This window comes from Clupea harengus, chromosome 10, assembly GCF_900700415.2.
Source record: "Clupea harengus chromosome 10, Ch_v2.0.2, whole genome shotgun sequence".
Taxonomy (NCBI): domain Eukaryota; kingdom Metazoa; phylum Chordata; class Actinopteri; order Clupeiformes; family Clupeidae; genus Clupea; species Clupea harengus.
Window position 1 is genome coordinate 14,638,871 of NC_045161.1, and position 17,937 is coordinate 14,656,807.

A 17,937-nucleotide genomic window follows, 5' to 3' on the forward strand; every position below is an offset into this window, starting at 1 on the left:
GATAGGTAAATGTCAGTATAACTGTGTATTCAGTGTAAAAGAGTGTATACTGTGGCCTTCTGAACAGCATGTAAAATAACACATTTAAGGGTTATGTGGTTGTGTGGCTCATAATTACACTGGAGTGGGGATGACAAAGAGCTAACATGGTAAGAGAAACCCACACTGTATTGAGGCAAGGTGTATTGTGTATGTTATGATAGAAGCAGGGAAGGCTTTCACAGTCTGGGGCAGTGGTATAATTACAGAGTTAGCTCACAGACAGTCTGCAAGCTTTCTAAAAAGTAGATTAACAAGAAGATCTGCACTTTGTGAATAAACAGTTTCTGATGATCAATAGAGAAATACAATTATTTTTGGATCAAGGCTATTTTGGGCATCATGGGTGAGGGAAAAATTGTAATGAATCCAACCCAACAGGATGCCAGTGTAGTGAGGCCAGATATATGCTCAGATATTCTACCTCTGGCAATGAGTGTGAGGAGCACCCTTTTCTGTCATCTGGAGGCTTTGTAATGAAGCATCAGTACCTCTATTGACAATAAAGCTACTTTGACTTTGACTTTACTTTGACTAAATGGAAGTGCATAACAATAATGTTGTTAAAAATGAACAAAGGCACACATGTTACATTTAAGTTGGCATGTTGTAGAAATGTTCTAATTTTGGAAATATTCACATTTACAACCTGTGTGAAATAATGTTTATAGTAGAGGTGGTCAAATGTTACAGGTATATAAAGAAAAATATCAGTGGAGGGAGCTCTGCAGACAGGCACTGATTCCAAGCGTGGTATGGGGCGTTGGAGGCTGAGTTGCATTTCCACAGTACTCTATGTGGTGGTTGAAAAGGTTAAGGTTGGTTTCTTCACATTCATGTGTGTTCGCGAGGTAATGGTATAAGAACTGAACAGGCCAATATGATTCACTCCATTCAGGAAAGCCATAGACTAATACAACATATTGGGTTATTCTTTTTAAAGGTGGCCTGCAACACGTTAACCTGAATCAGTCATAGGCATGGAAAAATATGGGTTGGCTACAACATCCAATGAGAAATCAGGACTAACCTCACACAGATACAGCTTGCGTTTACACTTCTTGCAACGTTTGGTGAACCTTTCAATCCTATCGTTATGTTGAATCACATCGCTTGACAAACCATGATTCAAAACATATTCAGTACATTGAAATAAAGACAACAGATGTGAGTCTAATTTGGTCTGTCTTGGCAATGTTTCACTCTGCACCTCACCTCACGACAAAGGGCTTCCCAGTTGTACATCTGGCAAAGACAGAAACCCTCACGCAGTGTCATGTTCTCTATCTACACAGGGGCGTCATGACCGCTATCAGCTGTTAACCTTTGGGCTTTCTGCTGGGTGTCTCACCCTCTCAGTGACCTGCAGAGACACCAGCAGAGACACCAGCACAGCACATTACCATTTGCATTTGCATTCACTCATTCTGTAGACATGGTAGCCTGGTACATCTCATAGAAGAGGTTTGGTGCATCCCTTACTTAATATCCTAATGGACACAACTGCTGAGGATGTATCAGTCATAATATATTGTTACATGTGATTCTAAGTAGTTGAATAATGTTTTAAAACAAAAGCTTGATTAGGCAGTTTATACATTATTGCATAATATATATATATATATACATATATATATATATATATAATACCCCGTCAGCTGGTGATGTTGATATAATCTATCCATGACAGTGGTATTGACAACTGAAGGTGCTTACAACTTTAAAATGATATGCCAGCTTTTTATAATCACATAAACACAGCCATGCACAAGGTACAATCCATGTCCCATGTCACACACTCATGAAGTCTTGGAGTCTCCTCTTAGGAAGTGAAATTTAGAAGCTTCTGCTTGTGTGTAAACATATAGGCTACAATGAAAATCATAAATCCTTCATTAAATATATAATGGAGAATACACATGGTTACAACATCATGTTTGTGGTTTAGCTTGTGTGCCTGAGTTGTGATTGACGGTTGAAAATTAGGTGCTCCCGCAAATCTCAACTACATAAGACCACATGAATTTACCTTTAGTATGTAAATGTAAATGCACAGCATGTAAATGTAGCGTGTAAAAGAGTTACAGAAACAGATTGTTTCAAAAGCAAAACTACCCACAAGCAACACTGAAAATACCAAACATGAACACAAATACAGAGGAGATTTATCATGGTACTTCATGTTCCCGCATTAAAAATGGAGATGGCATGAACGGAACCCTTTTTTTAAAATAACATAATAGGTACCTTCGTTCCTACACGCAGTCTCCTCCCTCTCTTCCAGTTAGTGCTCCACACGAATCTGACAATTGGGCTACATGCTAACCGCGACTCTACCAGTCATCGGGTCATGACATAGTTGCGCTCACTCATGCAACAACAGGTTTCTACATCGATAGCGCCTTTGATGAAGCCTCTCAATCAATGTCTTGAATGTCACTGTGAATGTCACTGTGAAGCTGATCAGTCTTTTGTAATAATATCACACGGTGATAATTACATTTTTCTGTGAACATTACAAATTCTTTTCAGAGTGTTCTGATTGCCAGCATGAAAATTATGTTTTCTTCCCTCGTGTTTTTTTTAATGAAGTTTGTTACATTGCGTTGGAGTTGATGTATAGGCTCCCATATCAAGACAATGGTAGACTTCCACACTGGTTTGACTGGATTATCCTCAAGGCATCTGAAAAATAGCGAATTCTTACGTCCAAACGACTGTGTGTGGATAACTGCAATCATTCTCGGGCTCGGTTGGGTTCAAACCACAAATAAATGATTTATTAGAAATGTTCGATATCTCATGAAACTGTAAAATTACAGACACTACCATAGTCGTGAGAAGAGTGAATTATTTATGATGTGTTAATTGCCGAGACAGTGATTGGCGACTCCCCTCGACTGTGAGTGGTAACCTGTCTGATTCCGTTTGATGCTGGGAGCCAGCTTTCTGTGTTTCTGCATCTCTACACTTCTCACAGACCACTGCAAGCACTTGATGAAAACCACAGAGAAAAATGGAACCACGCATCAAGTAGGACCGTCGTATCTTGAGCGGAGATAAGCCTCAACATGGGAGGACACTCAGCACTTTTAGGTAACCTTTTACTTCGACCGAGAAACATTTTGAAGTTAGAGGCGTTGGTCTCATTCAGAAGCTGCACACTTTCCTGCTTTTGTAGCTGCCAATAGCATTTTAGCACCTCGTTCAGTTTAGTCTTGAATGGTGATTTTGGTATTTTGTTTTGACGTGGACAGTCTGCCTGAACGGTGTAGCCTAAGTTGCCCATTTCTGGGTGGGTTCTGTGTTTGACAGGTCTCGACAAATTAGCATTTCTTCGCCAATAGCCGGATCACCATCTCATTAAAAAGACGAACTTCTGGAAGTCATTTCTTTAGATCAGAACCTGGGTACTGGTCATTGTATATTGCATAGGTTGGGAAGTGGAGCAGGTGAAACCTGTTTGCTTTACCCCTACAGAAGTATGGCTCGCCACAGTTGTGAGGGCGTGAAAGGCAAGCGATTCAGGATACGATAAACTAAGTATGGAACATAAATTGTTTAGTTGACATGTGGTGTGAGTGTGGACGCAGTGTAAGATTGACGGGTAGTTATATATTGACGCAACGTTAGAGAGATCCTTCACCCTTCCATCAAAAACAGACATTCATTTCAATCCAGTCTGTAATCTTAATTTCTATGTAAACCTAGTTATTATGCCCTGGTTATAAGGGTGGAGTTGAACTGGTTGTATTTCGGGGTTTTAAACGGCTTGACAGAGTTTGTCGACAGACTAGGTCTCTATCTCTCCAGCTTTCCCTATCTCTCAAAAGTCTGTCCCAATCTTTGCCATTTACTAGATAATTCAGTTCCGATGTCGATCCCCCACCATCCTCAGTTTTCAGCATAAATAACCAATCTTGTTCATTGAACTCTTGATTTGTCGCACCCTCCAGATTAGTTGCCACAAAGGCAACCATTAGAATTTGGGAATAATTAATAATTTATGTTTAATTGGTATGCTTATTTATCACAATAGCTTGACATAAAAAAAAATCGTCATTTTGGTGACAGTTACAGATACAGGATTCAGAATTATTGTTCCGTAATAATATCTAGGGTTGGGAGATACAATTTAGCATTGTCCTGTTGGAATGTCAGCCATCCATCTTCCTTAATTTGATGATCAGTTTTTTATATTGTGCTTCTATCTTATTGGGAAGACGGCACGATTTCTTTTAAAATTTGTAAGTGTTTTTAAAAGTCCTAGGAATCCGAAAAGACTGAATAAGTGCCAACACATCACGATACTCGGAATACTGGCAGTCCTTAAAGATCACAGTAGAATCATAGTCTGAACCGATTATCATGATAACATTGTATCATGCTGTCTTATAATCAGTATTTTTAAAATGAAGTAGCCTACATACACAGTATAGTCCAACTAAAGATCTTAGAGTAGCTGTAATTTTAGAGTAGCCAGAATTATGAACCATGTTGAGATGTAATACGATGAAATGTCCAGAGCAATATTATTCAGTTCTTTTCTCAAATGTAATTTGTGTAAATTAAAGGCAGAGTCAGTGATTCCAATACAATACAGTCTTTGTCAAACTAAGCTCATGGACCGAGCTATAAATAATTCTGGCCAATCAACATATTGCTTTTTGAGCACCGAAGGGAGTGTGTCATTTGATTTGCTGTTGAGCTCAAATATCAACAACCTTTTGCCAGAATTGTGAACTGCAACTTGTATAATAATGTGTAGAGTCAAGTTGATATTTCAAAGGTTTTGCTTTACAGCAGTAATAGAACCTCACCTTGAAGCCATTGTTTAGTCATCATGAGTGATGACTCAAGTTTTAACATTGCTGTTTTTCTTGGATGACTGATTCAGTTGTGTAGAGCTGGCAGTTTCTCTGAGAGACAGGCTATCTGAATCGCTCAGCCACTTGTCCACAGAGATGAGACAGAGGAATATGAATCATGCAGGTGGAGTTCTCTATATTCAATGTGTACTCCTGAAACACAGTTCAGAAATTGTGAATAGCACACAGGTCATTCAGGAATGTGTGTTTGGTCCTTTGGTGCTTGGTTTTGGAGTCGTGGGTGTGCTCTTTTTTCTCTCTCTAGGAGCCCTGCTCTGAAGCGTGAACTGCAGTAGCACAGCTTCACCCATGTAAAGCTAGGCTCTCATAATTATGTATTTGGACACACCAGATAATGAAGTACTCGGGTATGAAAGGACTCTTCTTTGACTCATTATGTCTGAAAAAGGCTATTTTTTCACTGGTTGGAAAAAAAAGGGTATTAAAGAAGTGGAACCATAATGTGTTAGAGCTAGTAAGACATTATTAAGCTGAATTAAGTCTGGAAAGTCACTGATGAGGGCATAATTAAAAAGCAAATACTTTCCTCCCTCTCTCTCTCTCTCATACTCTTTCATTCATTAGTTATGTGCTATTCACTGAGATGTGGAATACATTTGAGATTGTCTTAATGCATAAAGAATTCATTCACATTCACCACCACCAGTAGATTAGATCTAATTTTATGGGATTGTAATGATCTCCAAACTCCAAGGATTGTGTCAACAAATGTGCACTGCGATATTGAAGTATGTTAAAATCATAAATGTTGTCTTTACTTTGGGATGTGGTTCTCAGTGGAGTATGAGCATTTCATGAAGTTCCTTTATTAATCTTAACAATAGCTACCTGTTGAGCCCCCAAAGAGATGCATAGTGCACTAAATGTATTGCTCTGCTTGCTCTGTGGCTGTTGATAATCAGTTTCAATCCATTTTGAAAGCGGCAATGTCTTGGCCAACATGTGTCCTTGTGATATCAATTTTCACTGAAAGCAGCTGTCCACATTATTGAAATGTTTACTTGAAGTGCTTTTAGAAGGACAGGAAAACACATAAGGCATTTTGATGATGCAGAAGATAATAGGAAGATTTAGGTGAGATGGAGGGAGAGAGAGAGAGACAGAGAGAGAGAGAGAGAGAGAGAGAGAGAACGTATCATTTCCTCACCTTTTGCCTGACACAGTGTTCCTAATAATTCTTACTGTTTTGTTCCTTATTCCCTGTAGTCATACCTCTTTATCCGCTCTATTCTGCAGGAGAGATTGCAATAAAAATGGGAATCTATTGTATGGCAATCTTTTCTCTGTAATGTAACATTTGTCAGTACTTGCTCAGACCTGTGGAGTTTTCAGTCACTTAAAGATAAAGTCAAGATGTTTACTACTTAAGTCGGAAAGCATGATTCTATTTATGGGGGTGTTAATTAGAAATCCTAGGAAGTGCAAATTAGTGCTGTGCCTATAGGCCGTAATGATGGCTAGGATTTTTTCATTACTGCCCCTGGTCATCATGGCTTGCACAGTAACGGTATCCTCAAACCTGACAATTGATTATCACCTTGCTGAGTCATGGATGTTGGTTTTGTGTGTGTGTGTGTGTGTGTGTGTGTGTGTGTGTGTGATGTTGATTGTGTGTGTTGTAGAGCCATAACCTAGTTGAATGTCCCCTGTCAGTCCACATTTGCGTACGGCCCTTTTGTTTATCTGTTGATGTGGCTGTTTACCAGACACCATTTCACCGTGGCATCACACTTTGAATTTCTGTCCCAGTCATTCCCATTTTGAAGTGTCCAGCACTATTAATCAACACTGAGACTGTTAACCTAAGGTGGTGTCAGGGTCAGTCTTTGTGTGTGTGTGTGTGTGTGTGTGTGTATGCTTGTGTGCTTCTGTGTCTGGGTGTGCACGGTAATTTTCCCCACAACTTAGCTTTTAATCGACTAATCCAAGGAACGGATTGATTGCCAAGAGAGCCCTCCTCAGGGATGCTTGGGATATCTTGATTAGCGGCAGATTGAAAGGCTGAAAACCTGTGCACTCTCCACACCGGGGATAGTTTGGGCTGTGTGGTGGTAAACTTACTTTCAAACCACACACAGGGTGCATTACTTGCAAAGCTGGTGGCCAGAGCTCTTTAGTTGCCCATTTAGAACTACAGTCTTCTCATTCTGAGCTAGGTGGGTTTGTCACTCTTATGACACACTTGCGCGCACCAGCCAGGCGATAGGAGGGATTTCCAAGGGTTTGGAATTTCTCCTAAGGGGAAACTATACTCTGTATGACAACAATGAAACAGCTGGATTTCAAAGAGAACCGTCACGCAACCTATGTTGAGTGTTTGTTCCTGTAGAGGCCAGAGCAACAATATTTGTGGGTAGTCATTCTGTCACATATGATGGCTACAACAAAACGTTGGCACAAGTAAGTGCTTTGGTTGGCTTTACTTGCTTTGTTTGCTACCTAAAGCTCTAACAATCACATGGAAGGGATGGTTACAAAATGTCCCCTGAAGCAGTTTATGATAAGCTTCGCAGAAGTTTTTCAGCCAGTGATCATTGTTCTCAAGCATGAGACTTTCTCGCTCTCTTAGTTTACAACGGAACACATTTTGGCAGCATTTACCCATCTTGCATACATATCTGAAGAGAGAGACACTTTTACAAATCTATGCAGACGTTTTCCCGGCAAGCACCCGTCTGTTTCTTGAAACGAAAAATTCTGTTGCGTACAGCTGAGCCTTCCTCTGCTGTTCCTTTCGTAACTTGCCAAAAGCAATAAGCCCTGACAGGACTGGTTAGCGTGAAAGCTTTTTGGTCTCACAGTGAAAGGCATTCAAATCTAGGTTGGCAAATTTTGTTCTGTGTGGTAATTTCTGAAGCGCACCTGAAATGTGTGCCATGGGGACTAGAGTTAGCCTAATGTTCTTACTCCTTTTTGCCATCCCGTACGAAACATGTGAACATAATCATATTTCCCAAATGAGGTAAAGAAAAAATTCTTTATTGATGGTTGATGTGGGAACCACAGGCATAGTAGGCTGAGATATACCATTTGGCCCCTCTTGAAGGAGACGCACCGTATGTTTATACTTCTATCCATAAGATCCAAACAAGCCTCCAGAGGAATGAAGGAACACTTAGCCACATAACCTGGTTGCACGTCCTGGAGCCCAGACCTTATTTAGAGGCTCTGCTCACGGCAAGACCCGACAAATGTGGCCAGCATGTGATTCCGTCCTGTGAGCAGAAGGTGGGCTTGCTGCTTTAGTTGGTGTTAAATTGTGTCAAGGGCTCAGTGCGAGAGCTTCCTGGAGCCTGTAATAAGATTTGTTCAGGGTTGTTTGAGAGCAGCCACGCGCTAACGCAATAGTCACAGCCACTGAGTTTCATTGAGTTGGAGCTAGGCACCCAGCTGTTGATTGGCTGTCAGGCTGTGTACTGTATGGTTTTGTTCTATAGGTATTTGCTGGTAAATATGTTGGATCCTAGATGTTGAGGGCAATGATTTGGCCAATATGAGGTGGATTGTATAAGTGATTGACATTTATATACCACATGCTATAAATTGTATTCAGTGTACTGTAGATGTTGTATACCATGGCCTGAGGGGAACTGAGGTGTTAATAAAGGAAGGAACGACATATCACAAATTAAGTTATACCTTTCCATATTGTCAAACCACCCACAGGTTATTGTAATTTAACATTCATCAAATGCAGCTCCAGAATTGATTGCCTGAACACTTAATGAATAACGTAAAGTTTGTAGACACAGGCTTTGAGTCAAGCTTTATCTAAATGACGAATGTATAATCCATTCACAAAACCAGACATCTTTCTTAACACACAATGGCAAGGGTGTGCTGCTGCCTACGGAAATAACTGACATCAATGGTAAAAAGGTTTCAGACGTGAGGTCTGTAGCCATTCATGTCATGCCTTGAGATTTACATGATAATTCAAAGTCAACAGTAGAATGGCAGGCCTGTGTGTGTGTTTGTATGTGTGTTTGTGTGTAGTGTGTGTGTGTGTGTGTGTGTGTGTGTGTGTGTATGTATGTGTGTCATGAGACATCATCAGTACAAAGGCAGGCGAGGAAGCCAAAATGTGCTAGATAGAAAGCATGTCAAGGAGTGCGACAAAATAACCCCTCAGTGCCAAAGAAATTGCCATTCTGTTTTAGAATCCCAGTTTTTCACATCAGCAGGGTGCTAGATGGATTCCTGTTGACTCGTGCCACACAAAACAAAGAATAGGAGACATGAATTCATTGTTATCTCATTGCATGAAGACATCAATAAATGGCGGCTTTCACTTTAAGCCCAGATTTCTTCCCTTGCATGTCTGTTGTATATGTATGGTGAGTGAGTTTGTAATAATAGCCCTGCATCAAGTCTCCAATTAAGGGAAAATCCCTTTTTTTTTTTCTCCGGTCACTGTTTTTTACTCTGTGATGTTTCTCAGGCTGCTGTGTGTCAGCGACTTTGAAGGTTTGTTGTTATTTCTTCTCGTTTGCTTCGCCCCTGTGCTCTTCTGAACCATTTTGTGAGAAATCCGCTGCCATGGGACTGAGCTGGGTTTTGCTTTTCCTCTCATCATTCCACCGATTAACAGACCAAACAAGGTGGGAGCAGAGCGGAGCGGAGCAGCACACGGCCTTCGGGGATAATGAAGGAGGAGGGCTGTAACCGGGAGGAAGAGTTGGTTTAGAGGATGACTAAAATGTATCTAAACAATGGTGTGACAGCAATGATGAGGTGCTGTGAACAGGCCTATATATTTGACATCTGTTCTCATTATCTGTGCTTATCTTGGGATAGTTTTTTTACCCAGTTGGCTGCCATGGAAGCTTTGGAACTAAGAACAGCCCTGTCAATATACACTATGTTATCAGTGTCCATGAGAAAGTACCCCATCAAGTGCAAACAGTTCATGGTCAAGCACTGGCAGCCCTGTTCTCTGGGCTGAATGTGAAAGAACACTTGATATTGGCACAAGGTTGCATGGATATTATATTTCCTCCTAAATGAAACCATCACTTTGACCTTTAGAGCTACACTATATAACAAATCCTACTCAGTACTGTTGTTATGTAATATTACACAGTGTAGTGATTTACTATGAGGTCAACAATTGTTAATAGATGGACTCTCTTATATTCATGAAGATGTGCTTCTCCTCAACATGTTTTTTTATTTGTCAAGAGCACATGAGCAGTAGCCACTTAGCAAGTCTTGCCTTTCCGCACTTTCATTGCAAAGCTTTGTGAAACACTGGGCAAACATTTTGGCAAAACTGTTTGACAACACAGATGTTAAAAGCCTGCAGAGTAAATCTAAGGGGTAGTTAGCTTTACTAATTGATATTTAACAATGACAAATTAACAGTTGTGGTGCAACATCATCTCTTGGCAGTGTGGTTTGTCAGTGCTGCCCAGAGAACATGCCCAATATAACATTTGCACTGTGTGTATTTTGTAACATAGTTTACATAGAAATTGGCAAAGTGTTATATCATATCGTCACCAGATGGTTGGTGACCAATGTTGTTTCTTTGTAAAACTCACATGAGGAAATACTGTAACAAAACGATCTGTTTCCCAGTGTACTTGCGTTCATAATTTTTGTCTTTGCCTGATAGTGGGTGACTGTGGAGACGATCGGTCTCAGGTCTGCTCCTGTCACCTGCTGTCTGGGTGTTTGCCTGGCAGCTTCTCGCCCGTAAGGGAGGAGAACCAGCAGAGCAGAGCGAGATGGAGAAAGGGGGAGGGAGAGAGAAGTAGAGAAAGGATGAAAAGATGAGAGTCAAGACAGATAAAAGTGACGGGACGCGTGGAGAGAAATACAGAGAGGGAGAAAAAGACACGGATTTGCGAAGTTGAGAAGTGTCGACAACGAAAGGCATATATAGTCAAGAACAAAGACAAAAGGATGTCGTCAGAGAGGCATGCGGGAGGAAGATTGAGACATCGGTCATTGATGCTTCTTTCACTAAAACAATTATAATCCCTTTTGCCAAATACCAGTACAAGTACTTGGCAGCAAAACTGAGGAAAGAGGATGGAGAAGAAAAGTTTCATTTAACAGTCTGTCCTGGCGAGCAGGTGTGTGGACAGGGCTATACATCCAGTTCCCCATCTCTCTCTCTCGTCTCCATTAATCAGCCACCTGAACAACCGTCTGAGATAAATTCCTATGAGGGCCATAAAGCACATGATTACTGGGCTCCACCTCTATTGATTCGATTCACAGTTTCCAGCCTTTCAGTGTTTTTTAATGGGGCTGAGTGCCTGTCAGTCTGTTTGGGCCAGGATGACAGGTCGGCGGCCGGGTTTCATAAACAGCGGGAATAATGATGCCAAATGCAGAAAGCGTGGCGAAGGAGGAGAAAGTGATGGTCGATGGTCATTACACGCAGATGTGTCCCTTCTCGTCATTACCACTGCCTCTGCTTCTAGCTGTTTTTCTGTAAACTAACCACAGGCCTGTTTCTGGTTTACTCCCAATGCATGCTTCCTAGGGAGCAGACAAACTCATCCTTATGCACTTTGCCGAGATAAACATCTGTAGTTTAAGGTGTAATAAAGATGCTCTGATGTACTATGGCGCAGCGGGTCCGGCTAGCTGGCACTGCCAACTTTGGACCACTGGAACATGCCCAGGCACCTGGCAGCTCAGGTCTAATGTTTTCTGCAGCAATCTTAAGAAGCAGCCCTCCTTCTTTCTGTACATCTCAGTCTGGGGCCATTTGCAGTTTATAATTTAGACCCATAATTTAGGTCAGAGAATGAGATCGAACTTGGTGTCAGAAAGTCTTTTTCACTCTAGTCGGAATCATGTGTTTTTTTCCCTTACTTTAGTCCGTTCCCATTCCTTAAACACTCTCATTTTCCTTTGCTCAAAAAGGCTAAGACATCTGGACCTGGCTAGTTTGGGGTCAGCCCACCCCCTGAGTCCTTGCGATAATGAAGCTTGCACAAAAGAGGGCTGGGGAAAACGGTCAGTTAAATGTCTGGGAGCCAACAGACTTTGCCTTCTTCACTTGCTAGTGAAGACAAGCAAAGGTTCAGAGGTCTAATGGATTATGAGTCACATAGGTGTATGTGTGTGCTCTCTCTCGCTCTCTTCCATTCTCTGTATCTATCCCTCTCTCTCTGTCTCTCTCTCTTGCTCTCTCTCCAGCCCTCTCTCTCGCCACGCTTGGGTAAACAGCATAGGTGGCTAGAACAGATGCCAGGGTGAAACGTAAACAAGGCGAGGCAGATAAGGAGAAGAGCCTTGCTATGCGCCTCACCGCTCTCAGGTTTATGCAGGTGTGAGCCATTTGGTCCGCTGAGTGGAATAATGGCTGACATCTCCCCTGGCCACGTCACTGCAATTAGGTACTGCGACTGAGCCGAAAGCTGCGGCCTGGGTGTCATAGCAAGTGTGCTTTCTTTCTTTCATTCCTTCGTTGACGACATAAGTGGTACGATTGTGAAAGATTATAGGTTTAAAGCAACAGTGTGAAAGTCCAGTGTAATGACTGATCGTTCTTATGACATGTAGTGAGTCAAAATTATAATTATATGTAGTGGGTGTAATATGACAGTCGGTCATGATGTACAAAACAACTGAACAGTATATTTAAACACTTAAACAACAAAAATGGGGATGTCAGTCTTTACCGTTTATAAAATGCATTAGGGATGGGCATTCGATTAAATTGTCTTAATCGATCGTCGGGAGAATTAACGATCGATTTTCGATTAATCATTAATATTTTTATATTAAAATTCACTATTTATAGGCTATATTAAAATGCAGTGAAAATAGAAAAAAACACAGCGTGTTTCCTCATTGAGATCTTTTGTTACAAGATGAACAACTCTTGTGGCAGTTAAACTTACAAGATGGACAACTCTTGTGGCAGTTAAACGGGATCCGTTCAATGGTTACACTTGAAAATATGCGCTGCTGTACTCTTAAGCAGAGGAGCCGACAGCTAGAAGCCGGTGCTCATAAACACAACTTTTTTTTTCTCTCTAACTAATTAATCTCACATTTTGAAATTCATTCATCTAGATTTATCGTGATTAAAAGTTTGTTTTCTTCTCGAGACTAAATCTTCAGACAGACGAGTAATCACTTCAGACAGCGTGTATTTTAGACACTGTTGTTTAATTGTATTTTTTTCGTGCTCTCTCGCCGTCATACAAGGAATATATGCGAGACACAATGGTGCCCCTCGACGGTAAATCGTAAGAATTGTCCCCTGAAGCAATTCGAATCACCTCAGTCAGCCCACCGTCTTCAACTATGTTGATGGGCCGACAGTCACCGGCAACCAAAACTGTTACAGCGTTGGTAACCTTTTCACGGACTGGTCTAGTTCATTTCCTAGAGAAGTCGTGGAGTGTGGGTTGGCGACCATCTAACCTGGGACTGCTTTCTGTCGGGTGCTTTGCATTAAGGTGATAACTTAAAGATGAGCTGCTTCTGTAATAGCTACATTCAGCTTGGCAAATGCTACATACAACTTTAGTTTTGTCGATTGTTCTGTCATTTTGCCTCTTAAACAGAAACTTTCCGCCCAACAATCCCTCAGCTCTCTCCATCTTCAACTACCGTCTCGGTCTCTTCTATCTAAATTGACTGCAGACACGCGGCAGTTTCGTGCCATGGGTCAACGCGCACCGGAAGTAAACAAAGTTGCGTTAACTGCGTTCAAATATTTTATTGCATTAATCTCGGCCACAATAATCTCATAGAATAACGTGTTAACTTTGACAGCCCTAAAATAAATAAATTACACGCACACTACGCAACAGAACATGCATTAGTTTTAATCGATGAAAAAATTATTTCATCGAGGAAATTCTTAATGATCAATTAATCGATCGTCGATTAATTATGCCCATCCCTAAAATGCATACAGTAATGCTTCCAGTAAACATGTTACAGAGTAGCTTTCACAAAAAAAACGGGGTGTGGACATATTAGTTTAAAGCTGTGTGCTGGAGTATGAATCCACATTCCTTGGCCTAAGCATTTAATGTCATAACGACATCGCTCACATGACATCTCATCATTACCAGTGTTTGTGGAACCAAGAAAATGAGCACTTACCATGATCAGTTAGATAAGCTCTGTGCTCTCCAGGTGGCCTTTAGTGCCTCATTACAAACCACCACCACTCAGTACAGGATGCTGTCTTTTTGCTGTGGTTTACCAAACAGGAGACTTGGTTCAGTTGGTTTGAAATGGAAGGTTTATTTGTCTGGTAGATGTGATACACTTTATATCTAATCTCAGCATGTGTTTGTTGGTCTTGTTATCTTTGTACTCAAAGCTCCTTCATTAAATAAAATAATTGTTGTCCTTTATTCTTCCTCTGTGAATATAGATTCTGAGAACCATTGCCTCTGAAGCCTCTAATTTAGAAATACATTCTAAATTAAATTTTAGTTTGTGCAAAGACAGGATTAGTGCAAAGACAGGAAAAGATTTTTTGTCCAAACTATACATTCACCTTCAAACTATACATTCACCTTCAAACTATACATTCACCTTCAAACTACACATTCACCTTCAGACAGGTGGATTTTGTTCTCCGTCCTTCTTTGATATGTCTTACAAAAACCGACTGTACCTTGTCACCATATGTCCAAGTTCTATGTGGCTTTTAACAGTAATTTCAATCTCAGCCATTTTTTATAGCCTCTCCCATGGCTACTGTGAAATGCAATTTTGCAAATGGATTCATTCCTCTCCCCTGATCAATGGATGCAATGCCTTTTAGCACAGGCCACTTTGCCCGAGAGACCTCAACAGGTTATTGTTTGTGGCAAATACATTTTTATAGTACTTGATATTTCTTTTCTTTTCTTAAACCCCCCCCCTTCCAACTCTATTTAATCCACATGACTGTTTCAGCCCAGGGACCGCCATGGCTAAAGTGCCCTAATTAGGGCTCTCGAAGGGGACTTGGCAATGACAGGTGTACGTCTGCCATCTCTGCTGGAAGCTTGGCCCTCATTACTATGCAGTCACAATTAATCCCCTTCCGATGCAATCCACCGTCGGCATCACGGAGCGAAGGCCCGTCATTACCTCACACTGAGCGCAGGGGAAAGGGTGTGTGACGCCTGGCTTCATCTGCGTTAGGAGAGAGAGACAGAGAGAGAGATGCGCTTCCCCAAGGGCCTGTGGGTAATTGTGTCTTATGCAAGAGTAGAAGGGGAAGAAATGTTAGGCTTGTGTAAGAAGGAGAGGAGCCCACAGGATGACAGCCTCCCAGTATCTTGGGGTACAAATTTTCCGGCGTGTGTTTAAGTTTACTGACGTTTTTTTTCCCACCTATCCTGAATGATGTTTTAATGTTTCGTCTGTGTGGTCTGACGAAGAGACGCACCGAGTGCGTTGTAAACTGTTTAATACCTGTTTCTAGCATGTGCTCTGTGTTTGTTTTACTCTGACGTGGTTAGAAGCCACGATGTGACAGAGGTAATTGCTCCGCCGTGGAACAACTATGGGCTCGAGAGAAAGAACAGGCAAGAAGCCCTCCTTAGACATTCGTCTTTCATGTTAATGTTCACTGTCAGTTGTTTGCAAGAGCACAACAGAGATAAGAGATTCTGCCGTCTGTCTTGTGATATTTAAAGCAAGTGCAGAAGCCCCTGTGAGAAACAAAGTCCCGAGACTGCTGCCAGAGCTTGTTTTCCCAATGTGCTATTCCACTTAGCTGTTTACACCTTGAAAGTTTTTTTCAATATCCATTAGTATCGGCAGTCTTTCCCCTGTAGTGCCGTTGTGGGGCCCTCACTCTGTCTCTGATCAAGTCCACGAGGCACTCTGGGATCTGGGCCATGGCAAATACAGGAGACATAAACAAACTGTTGAAGCCAACTGCCCTAATTCCAGCTCTGTAATCTAATGAGATGCAATGCCAGCTCCATCCTGGATTTGCATGATGGATGGCAGCTCTCCCGTTGCATGGGGACTAATGTGTTTCTTGTGTATAGGTTTTTCTTCCCCCCCCCCCCCCGTCTCATTCGTTTTTTATTTGCTCGATCTCCTGGCAAATTTATGTGGCGTCGGCTGCAGCTCCTGTGTGCCTTTCCGCCCATTAGCAGTGAAATTAATTTGTGCCTCGGCCCTGCAAATGAGGTGCCTCAATGAAAAACAAATACTCCCCCCCTCAACCAAAGCAGCCTCGAAAAAAACATATGTTCTTCCCCCACTTACTCCGAACATGTCATCTCACACTAGTTGACAAGGGCCTTCTACTTCTACTTGGAGTTTTTCTTTTCAAACCGAGCCGCATGAATCAGAGACCAAAATTAAAGTCGATCTAATCGCTGTTGTCAGCGCAGTTTGTAGTTTGGGGGGTCTCCACTGGCCTGTTTTGATAGCCTAATTGAACTTGCTTGTCATTTATCTCTGAGATGATGCAGATGCTATTGATCACTGAAGGCTTGAGGCCAATGGAGAAGACACCTTTGAGAGTGGAGGGCCTGTAGAGGGTGAAAATCTGATAGGTGAAAATTCACCCTATTTACCTCAGGACTCCGGAGCTGCATATAAGTATATTTATTAGACAAACAACAATTGCAATTGGGCTCACTCACAAAACAAGTATGAAAGTGAAGCCCTGATAAACACATCGCACAAGGTTTATATAGACAGAAGTTGAGCGTTCAGCGAGATAACCACGTGGTGGATTTCTGATATCCGAGGCAAGGATGGAAGTTTTGCAAGGTCGGAAGAAGCACAGTTCGAACCTTCTTATCACTTCTGGTCTAAACATGCTCTTGTACATGTGCAGACTAAGTGGCACCTAATATTCTAAGTTACACACACGCAGAAACACAGAAAAGCCATGTTCCTGCTTACATAAGTACATGATTCATATAAGGTAATTAATAATACAAGGCACTTGATTATTATATTCTTAAGTCATTAACAGTGTTTGGAAATTATCTCCATCAAAATCTATAAGCACAGGGTACATTTAGTCATTTAGCAGACGCTTTTGTCCAAAGCGACGTACAAGGGAGAGAATAGTCAAGCTACGAGCAATAGAACCTGGTGTGTGAAAGGTCGAGATAGCTGTCGCGGTTAGAGCTAGATGGAAACTCATGGAGGACTCGGGAGGTAGAAGATGTTAGAATGATGAGGTTTTTATTTCCTCAAATAAGGCCCATAAGGCAGTAAAACAAGGACATTACTAAATACAAAAATAATGTTGCAACATGGACAAATAATCAGGCATCCTAGCCTCAATACAAATAAACACTACAAGCAGCCGACTAGTCAATTAAAAGGACCACATTAACTAGTCCATGGTGAGAGCTCCAAAGACTTTCTGAAACGGCAGCTCTCCTGAAACAAAGAAAAAGGCAGGTTTAAGTACCCTTGACACTAGCCTGCAATTGGCTCATGCCAATTATTGCTTGCAGGTGTGTCATAGTCAGGCACCAACACCTGTGGCTATCAGCAGCCATACTTAAACACAAGGTACCCAAATAGCTGGGAAACAAACTACTTCACAGTAGTAAAACAGTGGCTTGGTGCCGGCATAAGACACATAATACATCAGCCTAAATATAATTATAAATACATCGGCTTACCCGGAAGTTATACAGCATTTTAAAACTCGCGCTTAATCGCGCCATGTTCACTAAACAGACAAACTCACGTACATAAAACATGCAACACACCCAAGACACCTGCACCCTGTCCACCGAAGGCAGCAGCCCACAGGCCGCAGTGACGGGTCACACAGGTGCCCCGTCACATGGTGTAACAATAAATACTACTTTACATAAGAAATATAAGTCGAAGTGCCAGTTAGGACGGGAAGTGCTCTCTGAAGAGTTGGGTTTTCAAAAGCTTCTTAAAGGTAGAGAGGGACGCCCCGCTCTGGTAGTAGTTAAAGAGACCAGGGGAGCATGACCTGACATAGCTCTCTTGTGCAATGAATGGCTCCTAGGTGCTTTTGGCTTTCTATTTAATTGAGTTGACCTTTTCATCAAAACCCGAACTTAAGTTT

General features: G+C 41.6%; 1 protein-coding gene across 4 annotated transcripts in view; it reads left to right on the forward strand.

Annotated features, from left to right (window-relative positions):
• The first annotated feature begins 2,889 nt into the window (after positions 1–2,889).
• Positions 2,890–17,937, forward strand: part of LOC105898242 (voltage-dependent R-type calcium channel subunit alpha-1E) — a 130,568-nt gene continuing 115,520 nt past the window's right edge. For 3 of the 4 annotated variants that reach the window (XM_031575501.2, XM_031575500.2, XM_031575502.2), the window contains exon 1: positions 2,890–3,135. The gene's annotated coding sequence lies outside the window, so the exon portion shown is untranslated. The remainder of the gene's footprint in view (positions 3,136–17,937) is intronic. The other variant, XM_042708868.1, reaches the window with a different exon arrangement.